We start from the raw sequence: 16,630 nt of genomic DNA on the forward strand, positions 1-16,630 counted from the left end.
CAGGTTCTGAGGCCTCGGGTGGAGCCGCCTCTGTGCTCCACGGCCGAGGTTTCACTCGCTAATGCCAGCAGAGCCAGGCAGCCCAGCCCCAGGACCCCCGGGGTGGCCGAGGCCTTCTGTCCAAGGACGGTGCAATGGGCTCCTGCGAGGCATGAGGGAGCACCCGCATGAGGTCACAGGACTGCAGGTGGCGGGACCCTCGAGCCTTAGTGAGCAAGCTGGGCCTGAGCGACTCCTTGAGGCACACCCTGAGTTCTACGTGAAGGTGGCAGGTGAGCGCCGGCACGGAGGAAAGGCGTGAGCTGCATGTCTGCTGGGGCGTTCTGGGAAAGAGCGCACCTGACACTCGGGAACAGCACCCCTTCGCGCTCCCCATTATACCGCGCCTCTGTCAGGCTGTCTTCCGAGGACAATGCAAGGGTCTCCAGGGGCACAGCTCTAGTGCAGACGGGGAGACGGCCCTTGCCCCACCCCGCGCACCTTCACGGGGAGATGGCCCTCGCTGACCCCACGCACCTTCACGGGGAGGCGGCCCCTGCCCCACCCCACACACCTGACAGATGCTCAGCTTGGTCACTGTCGGGAAGGGCAGCCTAACTCTCGTCTCAGGGCTAGTGGTCTGTCCCTGAGAAGCTCACGAGACCTACAGCCCTCCCTCAGCTAGGCAGTTCCGGCCTTGCGTTCCTTAGACCGAGTTCTCCCAGGCGTTCTCGAATAACAGCCCAGAGTCAGGCACGTCTAGAGAATCCCTACGGAGACCTAGGAGTTTATCACCGCAAATGCACTGGGCCCTGGCATATCCCGCGTCTGCGACTTAGAAAGGTTCTGGGCTTGCGGCCGGGAGGTGCCGGGCGTGTGGGTGTCCTGCCAGCCCCTTCTCTGCTGCTCGGCCTGCTGCCACTGGGGCAGGCGATGGTACTGGCGGGCAACGGGGCTCTGAACACAAACGCTTCTCCTTGGAAGACGGGCTGAGGAACCCTCTCTAAGATCCCGCATCTTCCTAGAAGAGTTCTATGTGTCCATTTGGAATTGAGTCCCTGACATTTGACAGCAGTCTGTGATAGAAACAGATGATTAAGCTGGGTCAGAAGTGCCGTGGATATATCCAGGAGAGCCAGAACCCACAGGAACGGGACTGGGCAGATGAGCACCTGATGCAAGGACACAGCATGCGTGGTCACTGTCTCCTCCCTCTCCACCGGTGGCGAGAGCGCTGCCCCTCGGAGGACTGTGGCTTTTCCACCTCGCCTGCTATGAGAAGCTGCCATGGGATTCACCCCACAGAGCGTGGCATCTTGCTGGACATCGGCAATTCACTTACGCAGATTAACGCATCAGAGAAACAGCACTGTTTCCAGACCCAGAATCACTCCGGGTCCTGGTCTACACTCGCAGATATGTGGCTACGGCAAAATCAGCGCTCAGAATGAGACGGCTTTGCTCATGCGGCATTTGTTTGTTTAAATCTTTGCTATAGGGCACGTGTGCTCACCAGAGAGCGAGCGAGTGAGGGCAAGTGAGAAATCACCCCCGGGGGTGGCCACATCTAATCCCTTCTCTTCCATTCTCCTCTCACGATTTCAGGCAGGCATGCCTACGTGCCTGGCATGGTTTTCAAGCTGTTAGGCTTGAGATTCAAGCTGCCATGTGGGATCCAGCACCGTAACCACCATGCCACCTGCTGGCCTGTCACGGAGAGTTTCGACATAATGTTTTCTTTGTTAAAAGCGCTATGGGGGGACCAGTAGTTGGTGCAATGGCTATGTCACTGGACTCCTATGTAGTCAACTGTGGTTCGAGTCATGGACCCGGTGGCTTAAACTCATGCCAGATATGTGTGCATGCATACCCAAGATCCCAAGAGGAGAATGGAGGAGAAGGGATTGCAGTGTGGCCAACCCACCTGGGGGTGATTTCTCACTTTCTGTCTCTCTCTGTCTTTTTGGTGAGCAAAAAAAAAAAGGGGGGGGGCGCTATGGGACCAGTCAGTAGTGTATTGGTTGGGCGGCTTGAAAAGCATGCTGGGTGCATGTGCATGTGTTCAAGCCCTGAGAGCAGAACGAGGAGGAGAGGCTGCAGCACGGCCTCTCTGGGGCTGATTCAGTATTCTCTCTCCCCGGCAAGCACACACAGCCTACAGAAAAGGAAAGTTTTTAAAAATGCTATAAAACAAGACCAGATCAGGGGTGTTACTTTATCTTCTTAATTGCTTTATCACATTAACAAATTATCTAAGTGTGGAGAAAATTATCACAAGAAAACAAACAAATAGCAACAAGAGATTGCATCTAGTCATGTAACTTCACTAAAAGCCACAGCAAACATTCCACTCAATTCCCAGTAATATCACCATTTAAACGCTTTGAGAAATCTTATACAATAAATTTCTTTTTTTTTTTTTTGGAGACGTTTTTGGTTTTTGCTACAGGGCGCATGTGCTCACCAGAGAGAACACACATGCACCAGAGAGACGAGAGAGACAGAAAGTGAGTAATCCCCCCCCAGGGGGGGATGGCCATGCCACAATCCATTCTCTTCCATTCTCCTCTCAGGATCTTGGGCATGCACGCACACGCGCCTGGTGTGAGTTTAAGCCACCGGGTCCAGGACTTGAACTGAGGTCAGCTACATGGGAGTTCGGCAACATAGCCATTACACTAACTGCTGATCTCATGTACAATAAATTTCTAGTAATGGAAAAAGATATTTACTAAAACACTTTGGAAATAGCATTCGCTGTGTCAACCTGCACAGGGTGGCAGGACTTCGGCGGCGGCAGGGGGCGGGGGGCATCCGGGGCAAGCGTAGAGTGTGGAAATGTGTTGTTCATGCAGAATTTTTTTTTGCCGCAGGGTACATGTACTCATTGGAGAGAGACAGAAGGAGACAGAGAAAGTGAGAAAACACGCCCAGGGGTACAGCCACACCTAGTCCTTCTCCACTCCTCTCAGGATTCTGGGCATGCATGCCCATGTCCCTGGCGTGTCTTCCAAGCTGCTGGGTCTGGGACTTGGACCACAGAGTCGGCCATGTGGTACCCACACCGAACCACCACGCCACCTGCTGGCCTGCACATGCCTTCCAGGGTGCACTTTGCAGCTCTGGTGGCTCCGCTGTGTGGCACTGAACGAGAGGAAGCAGCACGTTCACAGATGGCACTAGGTCTAAAGTCACTGGAGAACAGGGCAGTGCATCGGGGCTCGCCTGGAGGGTGAGTTGTGACACGGTCAGTGTTGGGGTGTCTGTGAGTATGTGGGAAAGAGAGTCTTGGGAGGGTCCGACTACCCAGGCAGGCCCCAGGGCGGCTCTGCTATGTCCTAGGAGGGAACGCGGCCCGCATCATGGAGGAAGATGTGAGCACGGAGGCAGCACCTAGAGCAGCAGCCCAGCGAGGGCCTGGCCCGCAGCCTCCAGGTCCAGACCCGACCACTCCATTGAGGACTCCTGTCCTCCAGGACCCCAGGAGGTGACCTGCTGTTTCAGCCCCTGCTCCTGTGTGATGCTCTGGAGCACAGGAAACAGCACAGCTCCTGCTTATCCCACTGGAAACTCAAATACAACCTAAAAACCAGGAGAGTCCTGCACGAGGAGACGCATCCCATTAAGAAATGTTTTCATGAGGCCAGCAGGTGGCCAGCGTGGTTGGTGAGGTGCTGGACCCTACATGGCCCACTGTGGTTTCAGCCCCGAAACTGGTGGCTTAAAAATCACGCTGGGTGGGACCAGCAGTTAGCGTAATGTCTATGTCGCTGGACTCCCATTAGTCGATCGCGGCTCGAGTCCCGGACCCAGTGGCTTAAACTCACACCGGGCACGTGTGCATGCGTGCCCCAAATCCTGAGAGGAGAATGGAGGAGGAGGGATTGTGGCGTGGCCGTACCCACTGCGTGTGGTGATTTCTCGCTTTCCGTCTCACCACTTCTCTTTCTCTGATATGTCTCCAGTGAGCACCTGTGCACTATGGTGTAAACCTGGAAAAAAGTGTTTTCACACACTTTGTCTGTATCTTTAATGACACTAGAGCAAGTTGAGACAAAAGTTTTTAACAAAAAAATCCATTTGTTTCCCAGAATATAATTACTGCATTGCTAAGGGTATATGATTCTACCGACAATTATACGCTTGGAAAATAAATATTTAACTAGCAATAAGAATGGAACAAAGACAATTCCTCTGTAACACTAAGGAAAATATCAATCTTTTTCTTTGTGAGATTACATTTAATGCGCTTGTTTGCAGATGGCATAATGCTATCTACAGAAAAGCCTTAAAGACCCCACCAAAAAGCATATTCCATAAAATTGCAGGGTACAAAATCAATATACAAAAACAAGCAACATATCTATACACTAAAAATGGGCGGTATATAAAAGAAATCAGGAAAATAATTCCATTCATAATGGCTACACACAGAAAGAGAGACCAGGAGTAAAGCTGACCAAGGAGGTGGAGGACCTCTGCACTAAAACTGGAAAACTTCCCGGAAAGAAATCCAAGAGGACGTGGCTGAACACAATGACCCCAGGTCACGGGCTGTGAGGTAGCATTGACGTCACCAACGTGAGCAGCAGGTTTAATGCCACTTACGTCAAGATAACAGTGACATTCTCTTCAGAATCAGACAAAAGCAAACATGAAAGTCGTATGGAGGGCCACTTGGTACGGCGGCTAGAGCGGCACATCCCACGTGGCCGACCACGTGGTTTGAGTCTCAGACCGGTGGCTTGGAAAACACAGTGGGTGCACGTGTGTGCATGCCCAAAACCCCAAAAGGAGAATGTGGAATGTGGGACTGCAGCAGGAACCCCGCTGGGGCTGCTTTCTCACCTTCTCTCCTCGCCATGCCTGCTTCCCCGGAGTGCACACACACTACAGAGAAAAGACTGCACAGAGGACACCAAAGGTCTAAAATAAATGTGAGCAGAAAACACAAATCTGGAGGCATCACACTACCTAGCTTCAAAGTATAATACAAAAGTATAGCCACCAAAATAGCACAGTACTGGCATAAAGTGGACACAACAGAGCCGAGCAGAACAGAGCCCAGAAAGGCTCACGCCTACAGCTAACGGCTTTTCAACACAGACCCGAAAGCACGCATGGAGAAAAGACAGCCTCATCAATAGAGAATGCTAGGTAACAATATATTGACACACAGGGAGGAAAAAAAGAAAGCAGGCCTTTGTCTCTTGCCATACACAAAAGTAAACTCAAGATGGACTAAAGGGTTAAAGACAAACACGAAACCGTAACTCGGAAGCTACTTGAAGAAAATGCGGAGGACTCCAGGACACGGTCTGGCAGGGATCTTCAGCTCAGGTTTCTAAACCACAGGCAGAAAAGAAAAGGCCGATGGAGTTGCCCAGACCAAAGCGGCCCCACAGAGCCGAGGGACGGCATGCAGGAGGGAGAGGAGTGCTCGAACTGCGTCTGACGGGGGCTGAGGCCCAGATATGCCGAGACCCACACATCAGCAGAAACAAAGGCTCCAGACTCTGACTGAAAAGCCTGGAGAAAAACCGCAGCTAGTGTGGGAGGAGGGTGGAAAATGGCGGAGGGAGAGAGGAAGGGAACCAAGGGGAGAGAGAGACAAAAAAGGAAAATTATCTGTGGGTGATAGTGTGTGCATCTTTAACTGGACCAAAATACACTGTGTTCATGCTGGGAAAATTCATTTTACAAGCTGTAATGATATACAGTGATTGAGTGTACAAAAATAAAATAATTAAAAATCGGCAAAATATCCGGAGACATTTATCAAAAGAAGACATATGAATGGCCAACAGGTATATTTTTAAAATATGCTGAACATCACTAATCATTAAGAAAATACCCTATAGGAGAATGAAGGATTGCAGTATGGCCATTCCCCCAGGGAGTGTTTTCTCCTTCTCTCTAGTGAGCACATGTGCTCTATAGTGAAATAAAATATAAACTAAAACTGAAATAGGGTTTAAAGAGAGAAAACACAGGGACCAGCACATGGTGTAACAGTGAAGTTGCTGGACTCCCATGTAGTCGACCGCGGCTCGAGTCCTGGACCTAGCAGCTTAAAACTCATGCCAGGCACATGTGCGTGCATGCCCAAAATCCCAAGAGGAGAATGGAGGAGAAGGGACTGAGGTGTGGCCATCCTCCCAGGGTGAATTCTTGCTTTCTGTCTCTCTGTGTCTCTCTGTCTCTCCGGCAAACACACACACCCAATAGCAAAAAAAAAAAAAAAAAACTAAAAATCTATCTGCTAAAAAAACACAATTTGAAAGCCACATTGCAATACCGTCTAGCTCCAGTTAGAATGGCTTTTATCAAAAGACAAAAACAAAAACAACTTTCAGCAAGGATGTGGAAAAGAGAACACTTGTACACTACTTATGGGAAGGTGGGTTAGTGCAGACACTATGGAAAATAGAGTGTAGGTCCTTGGAAAACTAAAAATAGAAGCACCATATGCCCTGGCAATCCTGGTTTGAGTATATATTCTAAGGAAGTGAAATGAGCAGTCAGAGACAGACCCGCACCCGAGGTTTATCACCGTCACGTTCCCAATGGCCGGCTCTGGATGAGGAAACACACTGCACAGCAGAATACTATCCGGCGGCAAAAATGACAGTCCTGCCATTTGAGGCGGCATAAAAAAACCTAGAGGACATTTTGCTAAGTGATATAAGCCAGACGCAGGGCGAACAGTGCACGATCTCTCGCAGGGTGGTGTCTAAGACAGCGAACCTCAGGGGGAGGGTGGCAGTCACCAGATGCGGAGGAAGGGCACGGGTGCAGGGACAAGGAGTGGGTCAGCTCCCCAACTGTCAGAAGATGGCAGGGTGAGTCCTGGTTTCTTCTGTGGAGCAGGGTGGCTGCAATTAAGAATTACTGTACAGTCTAAACAGCTAGAGGGATGTTTTAAATACCCTATCCACAAAGAAACGATAAATGCACCAGGTGCTAGAAGCTGGAGCCACACCGAGCTGAAACATCAGGTTATAAAGTGTCAGAATGAATACAAATGTATCTCTTGAGATGATCAATACCAAAAAGACAATGTGTTATTTCCCAGATTTCCCCGGACTATTTTCAGCTGTGTGCTGAACTGCTCTCCTGTGTGTGGGCGTTCCGAGCTCTCTGAGTACCAGCCCTACCACTGAAATTTCCTGTTCTGAACAATTAAGCGTAGCCTTGTAGAATTAATATATGTTCCACTTTGCATTAAGATTCTGCATAACTTTCCTAATGGTTAGCTAAAATCTTTGTTATTTTCAAAAGCTTGCTCTAGTGTTGAAGTCAGCATGGAACACATTTTCCGAATGACCAAGCAGGGGTTTATTTTTCCTTATCTTTCTTCCTACTTGAAATTACTCATCGTAGGTTAACAGGACTTCCTCATCTTCCACAACTGTTTGTTTCTACTCTAAATAGCCCCTACACATAGCCTCTGTCAGATGCGTCCGGTCTGTGCAGCTGCCTCCTGGGCTGCACAGTTCGCTAACTCTGCCTCTCTTTACTGAAAGGTGCAAGAAGTTTTTGCTGAATGCTGCCTCCATCCCTTGAAATGGATCGCTGCTGCAATAACAAACAGAACAGAAACCAAGATTCTGGAACCTCCTGCGAGTTCTTCATGGTGACTGAACTACACTGTTAGATATTTTGTACTTCAGAATAGCAACGATGAAGGTCATTCACGTGTCATATCTGGAGAACTGGGGCACGACAGAACCCAAGCCTCTTTTAATTTTACCTTAACTCATCCTCACCTTTTCTCAAGTCTCCTAATACCGGCCATGTTCGCGACATTCGATGGATCTGTATCAAGTCAGCTATCCGAGAACACGCAGCGCTCTTGCACACACTCAGCGGGCTCGGGACAAACCTGTTCTCTGAAACAAATGCGTTTAGTAACCTAAACTAAGAGACAGAGGGTGCACCCGGCTTCCCTCTGGGTGTGCCCCTCCTGGCATGGCTCTTGCTGCCTGCATCGGCCCTGGGGCAGAGAACCATGTCCTGGGGAGGCACTCAGGTCCCCGAGGCTGTAAGTCAGTCTGAGGACGCGATGAATCCCATCCATGCGAATCCTGAATCCCATCCATGCGAATCACCGGGCTGCGATGATCTTAGGTGTATAAACAAAATGTTTGTTGGAACTTCTAACAAAAGCCCATTCTTTCTGTGCCTGTATAAATGAAGGTCCCAGCTCCCTGCAATTTCACTGCCTCTGACACTTTTCTTTATAATGTAAAACAAAGGTTTGAGTCTCTGGAAATCTTTTTAAAGGAATGGCCCTGTTTCTTTTTAAAATTAGCTGAACAGAATCTGACATGCAGAATGCACACTAACACCCAGAGAACCCAGAGACTGGGGCTCTGCATTTGGGCTGGCAACGCATGTTTCTCTGCATGTTAACAGCTGGGTGGTGACATGGTGCATGTGCACTTGCCAGAGAGACAGAGACAGAGAAACAGGAAAAAAAGAAATCATCCCGAAGGGGGTTGGCCATGCCACGATCCCTACTCCTCCATTTCCCTCTTGGGATCTTGGACACACATGCACATATGCCCAGCATGAGTTTGAAGCTACTGGGTCCGGGACTCAGACTGCAGTTGGCCATGTGGGAGTCCAGGAACATAACTATTACGCCGTCTGCTGGTCCCTGCAGATACTGAGAGACTGCAATGGTGTCTGGCTTCCTCTCTAGAAGAAAAATGCTAAAGCGACGAATACCTTCTTTTCTTTTTTTCTTCTTTGGAGAGGTTTTTGCTATAGGGCACGTGTGCTCACCAGAAAGACAGAGAGAGACAGAGAGACAGAAAGCGAGAAATCACCACCCAGGGGGGATGGCCACGCCGCAATCCCTTCTCCTCCATTCTCCTCTTGGGATCTTGGGCACGCACGCACACGCGGCCGGCGTGAGTTTAAGCCACTGGGTCCGGGACGCGAACTGTGGTCGACTAAGTGGGAGTCCAGTGACATAGCCATTATGCTAACTGCTGGTCCCAAGTTAAATAAATAATTCTTTATAAAAACAATAGCCTTAGGATGATCCAGCTAACAGGAGGAACTGATCACGTGTCCAGATATGCAGACCCAGGAATGCCAGCATCTCGGGCTCAGTGGGTGGGTGCCCTGACCCTGTGTTAGGTGTGTACCATGTCCCCAGTCCTGGAATGAGACTGGCCCCTGGGCCCCGCCCTGCAGGGAACCATGAGACGCGCTGAGATCTCTGCCAATGCAGAGTGAACGGGAGCAGAGGGAAGCCCTGACCGTGGTGCAGTCTGCATAGAACAGGTGGGCCCAGTCAGCCGTGCACGGCTCGGCTCTGACGTGACGGGACAAGCCGCACAGCCCAGATACCCTCATTCTGGACAGCCATGGTTGCAAAGGGGTCTCGCGAGCCGGAGAGACTGTGGGAGCAGCAGCTCACCTTGCTCAACCCACCCCTGCTGCCGGCACTTCCCACAGTATTTGTCCAAGACGAGCCACGGGGGGCGCTAGTGGGTCCATAACACTGCACCAGCCTGCAGCCCTGGGCAGCCAGGCCCAGGAGGCAGGGCTTGAGGTGCCCTCCCTGTGGCTCTCAGTCTGTCTGCACCACCTGGCAGAGCCACCTACAGCGGTAACAGCTCAGAAGTCACAGCAAATCGAACAGGAGTCTGACACTCCCTGGGAGGCCTAAAAAGCCATGGGAGGTTGTCATTTTGCTTTCTTAAAATCAGGATGCCATATTCGAGTGGTTTGCATTTTTTAATTTGATTAACTGCTTTGTCTTTTTTTGAAATTGTTGCTCTAAAGAAATTACCCTAATATGATGTATGCACATTCATTTTCAAACTCCGAGACTCACCTCAGTAGGAATCCTGCCATCCATTCTGTGTAGCCCTTGGGCAGGTGTCCAAGGGCTACACAGCAAAAGCAGGTGGAGCTGTAATTATTGCCACTTCCCTTCTCAAGAACGGAGACCTGACAACATTCCGCAACTACGCTGGGCTCCACAGGTAGTTCATAACCGGCTCTAAGCCCGAGGTGTTCTGATTCTGAAGTCTTGCTCATCACGGAGACCCCCGCCCCGGAACTGACGGCTGGTGCAGGCCAGGCAGAATGCCCCGACTCAACCTAATCCTGCCAGCAACAGCACCCGCGGAATTGGATCTCTCACCATTAGGCCATTTTGCAGGGAAGCCAAAGAGAAGAAGTGACTCGTCCGATTCTGCAACGATGTTAAATGATGGGATTGGGTGTACCTCTCAGGGTGTGACCGCAGGCCCGTGGAGGGGAGCCTTAGCTACCATACTAGCAAGTGAGCACACACCACCTGATATTAAGATTCTGCTTCTAGATATGCGAAAATGTCCATCCTATCTAATGTCTGGACAAGACTCTGCAAGCCAGTCTCACTGCACAGGCCTGGTTACATCATGGCCTGCTTAAGTTCAGTGGCACTGCCTCAAGAGAAGGGAATGGGCATTTGCTAAGACCACATTCTCACTCTCACATGGGAACAAGCTAACTGTATCCAGTTAGTTTTAGAGAAAAGTCACCCAAGATGTTAAAGAGGTCAGTAAACAGAGAGTAAATATTGCATTACAATGACTGAGTACTGTCTGACTTCTACATTGTTTCCTTAGTATCCCAAAATTAAACTATATGCAAAAGGCATCTAATAAAGCTTTCTGCCCCCAATTGTAAGGAACTAATTAAATCTAACGAGACATTAAACATTCCAAGCAGAAGCAGAAATTCTTTATGGTCAGTGCTAGCTGGTGTGTGCGTGTGAGCAAACTGTTCTCACATTTCACTTCCTCACGTACACAAGATAGTTTGGGTCATAAATTAAAACTAATTAAGATTTTATCATGATCTCTTATGTGGATAACACACAAAGCATTAGACTATACTAACCCATTGAGGAAGAAAATTAGTCACGATTTCGTCAGCCCCTCTTGGAAGCATTGGCAACCTCAGGCATACTGCTTTTCTCTTGTTCGTTTAGTTACTTACTTAATTTCACTTGTTATTATTATTTTAATTTGCTACAGGGCACATGAGCTCACTAGAGACACAGAAAAAGAATGGGACAATGAGAAAGCGAGCTGCCGGGTCTGAGCCTCGAACTGCAGTTGGACACATGGGAGTCCAGTGTGACCACCACGTCACTGCTGGCCACGGAGCTTGGCAGTCAGCTGACTTCACATTCATTATCTCCTTTGACCAAAGATAAGTCCAAAGTTATCTTATGAATTAGGCAAAGCAAAAACTACTCTTCTCATTTTTCTACATAAGGAAGCTGAGGCCTGGAGGTGAAGAATTATTGGGGGGAAAAACGCCCCAGAGCTGGAATTAAACCTCTGGCTCCCCCCAACTATGGCTTCACTTTCTCTGGTTCCCCCCAACCCATGGCTTCACTTTCTCTAGTTCCCCCCACCCATGGCCTCACCTTCTGTGGCTCCTCCCCACCCATGGCTTCACCTTCTCTGGTTCCCCCCACCACCCATGGCTTCACCTTCTGTGGTTCCCATCCACCCATGGCTTCACTTTCTGTGGTTTCGGTTACTTGTGGCCAACCACAGTCTGAAAATATTCCTGGAAAACTCCAGAAATAAACAAGTCATACGTTTTAAATTCTGGGCAGTGTAATGAACTTTCACACTGTCCACTCTGCCCTGCGGGAGCTGTGAATCACCCTGGCCACCACCTGTCGGTCACTTAGGAACAGTCTGGTTATCGGTGCTTGGCACAGACAGGATGGGGGTCAGCACTGCCCACGTTCCAGGCAAACCGTAGGGCATGGGAAGGCATAAGGCAACGGCCATAGTCCCCTCTCCACAACACGACAAGGCCACGTGTGGGGGCCCAGCCGCAGGGCAGCACCACTGCCCCGTGGGAGGCCACCTTGGACCCTCTGGAGTCATGGCTAACAGGCAGCTGGGGCAGGAGGGTGGCAACGTGGCAATGCCCTGTCACAGTGTCCCCTCTGCTCTCACCCTTCCCACACCCTCTTTGAAAAGGAAAGAGAAGAAAATGCAAAGCCTGTAAGCAGTCACCTCAAATGCGCTGTTTGGTAAAATGACAATAAAATTGAAATATCTCAAAACATTAAACTAGTGCAACTTTCAGGCTAACACCGGTGCCATACCTCCGCGGTACTGAAGGACCAGAGGACGTCAACATGCCCCAGGGACTGTTTTCATTCAGGTAAAAGAGGTGCGTTTCCACATGTCTAATTCCGCAGCACAGACACCCAGGTGGCACCGGGCAGACAGACAGACAGGACATGCTGTAGCATGCCCCTCCTCTGAGGAGTGAATGTGGCCCTGTCACACAGCGCGGCATGAATATGGCTGGTCTGTGTGTTGTTCATCCAGACAGCGCGACCATGCAAACAGCCCCGGGTAAGAAACACCTACCCTGAGGAGCCTGGGGTCCTGCGTCATGCCGGGGACGGAGACGCTGCGTTCAGCCCACGGTCTGGGGTTGTGGTCGCCACGCACACCTAGACAGACAGGAGGAGCCAGTCAGTCACCAGTACCATGCAGGCCTGCCCAGAGCACCTGCCACCCTGGGCGTAACAGTCATCGCAGGATGACGCCGGGCCAGCCATCCAGAGGGACTTCGACTTACATCCCGGCTCTGACCCGGTGCGGACAGCTGTGGGGCATCCTGTGTGGACAGAAGACCATGCCTAGGACGCCGTCAGCACAGGATAAGCCGGCACACGTCCTGGGAGGCGGTGCAACTAACAGGTGACAGCTCAGCCCAAAACCAAACACCGCTGTAGGCTTTCCTGGGGCCTGTGAGCTGCCCTCCTGCCTAGGCGAGAAACTTCACTCAGCCCTCATGGCAGAGCAGACGAGGCCAGCACACAGCCAGGAGCTCAGAGTGGGAAAGCCATGGGCCCAGGACTGCCCCCATGGGACTCGCTGCGTCTGCGTGTTAGTGAAATACGCGGTTGCCATGCCCCACGGCAGACACAGAGCCCCCTGGCTGCTCCCTGTCTGCCCTGTAGTCCTCTGGAACATGGGCTGGCTCCGCTCATCCCTGTAGGCCAGGACACAGCGAGGCCTCACTTTGGACTAGAGCAGGACACAAGAACACTCCCTAAGTGAACAGCTGATGGACAGAAACCACAGGAGTAGGCCTCAGCACCTTGTGGGTTTTTGTTTGTTTGTTTGTTTGTTTGTTTGGGTTTTTTTTAGATTTTTGCTATAGAGCACATGCACTTGCTGGAGAGACAGAGAGACAGAAAGTGAGAGATCACTTCCCAGGGAGAATGGCCATGCCACAATCCATTCTTCTCTTGGGATTTTGGGTATGCACACGCAAGCACCTCACATGAGTTTCAAGCTACCTCGTCTGGGACTCGAACTGTAGTCGGCCATGTGGAAGTCCAGCAATGCAATTATCATGCCATCTGCTGGTCCCAGTTTGGTTTACTTTTAATTTACTTGCCAAAGTTATCTTCCTGTTTGCAATACAACCTAAAGAAGAAAGGCAGGGAGAAGCACTGGAAGACCCCGAGTGAAGTTTGAATGTGCCATCAGCTATCACACACCAGGTAACAGTGCATTTCATTTAGCTCTGGAGGCCCTTGGGAAATAGGAAAAGGTTACATAGCAAAGACACCTTCCAGAGAGAAAGCAAATCCCCGGCTTTGAGCTCTTGGCTTGCTAACGGCCCCCACACCTCGCCTGGTCCCGGTTACTGCGAAGGACAGGCCAGCCCAGGGCTGGAGAAGTTGCTCTGGGGTGCTGGTGCCGGGTGCAGTCAGACCCCGAGGGAAAATGACCTTTAGACAGCCCCACGCTGACACAGCTTGTTCTACCTCGCCCGTGGCCCTAACAACCCACACGCTTGCAGTTGGCAACAGCTGCTGTCGTTTCCTCGGGTCCTACACCCCGACCCGGCTCGGGAAGCAGCCGGCCACACAGAGCCATAAACCGTGAAGCACCTATTACCATAGTGGGTAAGGAGGTGAGGTTGACAAAGGGAATTGAGACAAATCTGGGCTGTGAAGATACTGGTGTGGGCTAAAATCACAGTACAGATGTTAGGTCAGTAAGAGTTAGACTGAGATGGGGGCAGTGTGTGACTATAAATAAGTTATTTGAAGTTCATCAATTTCTTTGAAAAAGTACAAATTTCTTGAGTTGAAATTTACGTTAAACAACGTGAGGCAGCCTGTGCATCGTGGCTAAGGCAGCTGGATACCACGTGGCTGAACATGCGGTTCGAGTCCCGTATCTGGTGGCTTGAGAAACAAACCAGGTGTGTGCCCACAAAGGAAGGAAGTGGAGGGGACTGTGGCTGACCACCCCACAGAGGTGTTTTCTCACTGTCTCTCCACGAGCCATGCACCCTTGGCAAGATTTAGAACGACGGAATGTAACCTGTGTAAGTGCTGGCTGCTGGCCATGGCTAGGCCTCCCCATCCGCTTTCTCCCCTGAGCAAGGGAAGTCAGTGTTTGGTAAAAGCTGCTTGCCTGTCTCTATTCTGTTATTGGGGAAGGAAACATTTAGAAGAAGATTTTTTAAAGAATTATTTATTTAACTTTATGATTATTATCATTTTAAAAATTTGCTACAGGGCACGTGTGCTCACTGAGAAAGACAGAGAAAGTGAGAAAGCAAGCCTCCAGGTCTGGGACTCAAACTGCGTGGTCAGCCATGTGGGAGTCCAGAGCCCTAGCCACCACACCTGCAGCCCAAGAGGCAGATTCTTTTTAAAAAGCATTACTGGGGAACCAGCAGTTAGCATAATGGCTATGTTGATGGACTCCCACGTAGTCGACCGTGGTTCGCGTCCCGGACCCGGTGGCTTAAAACTCACGCCGGGTGCGTGTGCGTGCGTGCCCAAGATCCCGAGAGGAGAATGGAGGAGAAGGGACTGCTGTGTGACCATCCCCCCTTGGGGGGTGATTTCTTGCTTTCTGTCTCTCTGTCTCTCTCTGCCTGTCTGGAGAGCGCACGCGCCCTATAGTAAAAACCTCTTAAAAAAAACTGTTTTAAATTTCCTTTGAAATGCAGTCATTTAAGCCGCTTGTCCACATAGGGTAGATGTCGTCTGTGCTAACACAAGCGGCCGTCACGACCGGGTGCTAAGGCTGTGCGCAGAGGCTAATATGCCTCTGTCAGGACAGACTCCACGTGTGCTGGGACGGGGTTTCAGGCCCCAGAGGTCTGGACTGCGGTCAGAGGCTCCGCTGGCCCTTCAAGTACGCACAGTGACAAACGAGACAGATCTCAGCATGTTTTTATGACGTGGCCGAGAGAAGACGAACGACTCAAATGTAAAAGAAATTCCATTCACCCAAATTCCAGGGACTGCGGTGAGCGAGGCCGAGGGACGCGGAGGGGGCTGTGCCAGTTAGAGCTGGGCTCGGCTGACCAGGCTCCCGAGGAGGGGGCGGTCGCACTGCCGTGTGGGAGCAGGCTCTCCAGACAGGAAGGGCTACGGACGAGAAGTGCGCTTCTAAGTTTGTATTTTTTAAATTGCTAAAAAAGAAAAGCCAAATTTAGAAAAACCCCTTGACCACCAGTTGACGCCTCCAGTATGCTGTCAAAGCTCACGGGCAGAGGCAGGTGCTGCTGCGGGCTCCGGGCCGGGCGCGCAGGGCTCAGGGGTGCTCGCCGTCCCCGCGCCGTCCGACCGCTGACCCCTGGACTCTCCCGTCAGTCAGGGGTCCTCCGGCCCGTCTGACACGCGCACACGTGGCCGCTCCCACGTGCTGCTGGTGCCTCCACGGTGGATTCTGTTTCTGGTTCTACCTCGAGCATGAAGTCAGAATTTCCTAATTACAGCTGGACAGTGGCAGAGACGCATCAAATGAGAATTTAAAAAATAACCAAATGCCCGTTCGCACGCTGGGGACAATGGACTCAAGATACATTTTTATCGCAAACCATACCTGTCCCTGATTACTGGCACCTGCCGGCTTCTCTGTAACGTCTAAACGGTGTTTTCATTTGTGGGACGTCGCTGCCGGGAAACTGTCCCCTATGGTGGCTGCCTGGGGCTGACCTCTTCAGCCTGCGTCTCTCCATCTCTCCATCTCTCCAACAGGGCTTCCGAGCTGCCCCTGGGTGTTCCGCTTGCCTTCAAGGTTTCAGAATCCTCAACCTCCAGGTGCCCACGCAGCGGGGCTGAAGAGACCGTGAAGCTACGCTGAGCATCTGGATCCCAGGCTCGCACCTCCCACGGCGCCCCCTGTCCCAGGGTGGAGCGAGAAGCACCTGGTGTGCACAGGCCGGCTCAGGGCCAGGCTGCGACCTCTCCCTCATCTGTGGAGGCAAACCGTGGGCCCAGAGCCACGCCAGTACACGCCTGACCAGCAGACAGCACTTTCTAAACCCATCTCCCGCAGGATGCAGGCTACTGGACAGCCCAATCAAACAGCTTAGCAGCAAGTCCGCAGAGGCGATGGGCCAACCTGTGCACCTGCGACAGCGGGGACAGAGGTAGACGCATCACCCTGAGGACGCGGAAAGGTCTCCGGTCACGTCAGCACCCGCTCGGCTCTGGGCAGGCCGTGTGCAGACCACTCACAATGAGAAATCCCCCTCCAGGGGCGTTGGCCACGCCGCAATCCCTTCTCCTCCATTCTCTTCTCGGGACCTTGGGCACGCACGCACACGTGCCCGGCGTGAG

The 16,630-nt window shown here is 51.4% G+C and overlaps 1 protein-coding gene across 1 annotated transcript in view; it reads right to left on the reverse strand.

Moving 5' to 3' along the window:
* Nucleotides 1-16,630, reverse strand: part of CHRM3 (cholinergic receptor muscarinic 3) — a 340,570-nt gene that overhangs the window by 231,373 nt on the left and 92,567 nt on the right. Inside the window, exon 2 of the mRNA XM_006145948.3 lies at nt 12,393-12,478. The gene's annotated coding sequence lies outside the window, so the exon portion shown is untranslated. The remainder of the gene's footprint in view (nt 1-12,392; nt 12,479-16,630) is intronic.

Source organism: Tupaia chinensis, unplaced genomic scaffold, assembly GCF_000334495.1.
Source record: "Tupaia chinensis unplaced genomic scaffold, TupChi_1.0 Scaffold000161_1, whole genome shotgun sequence".
In the NCBI taxonomy this organism is placed as follows: domain Eukaryota; kingdom Metazoa; phylum Chordata; class Mammalia; order Scandentia; family Tupaiidae; genus Tupaia; species Tupaia belangeri.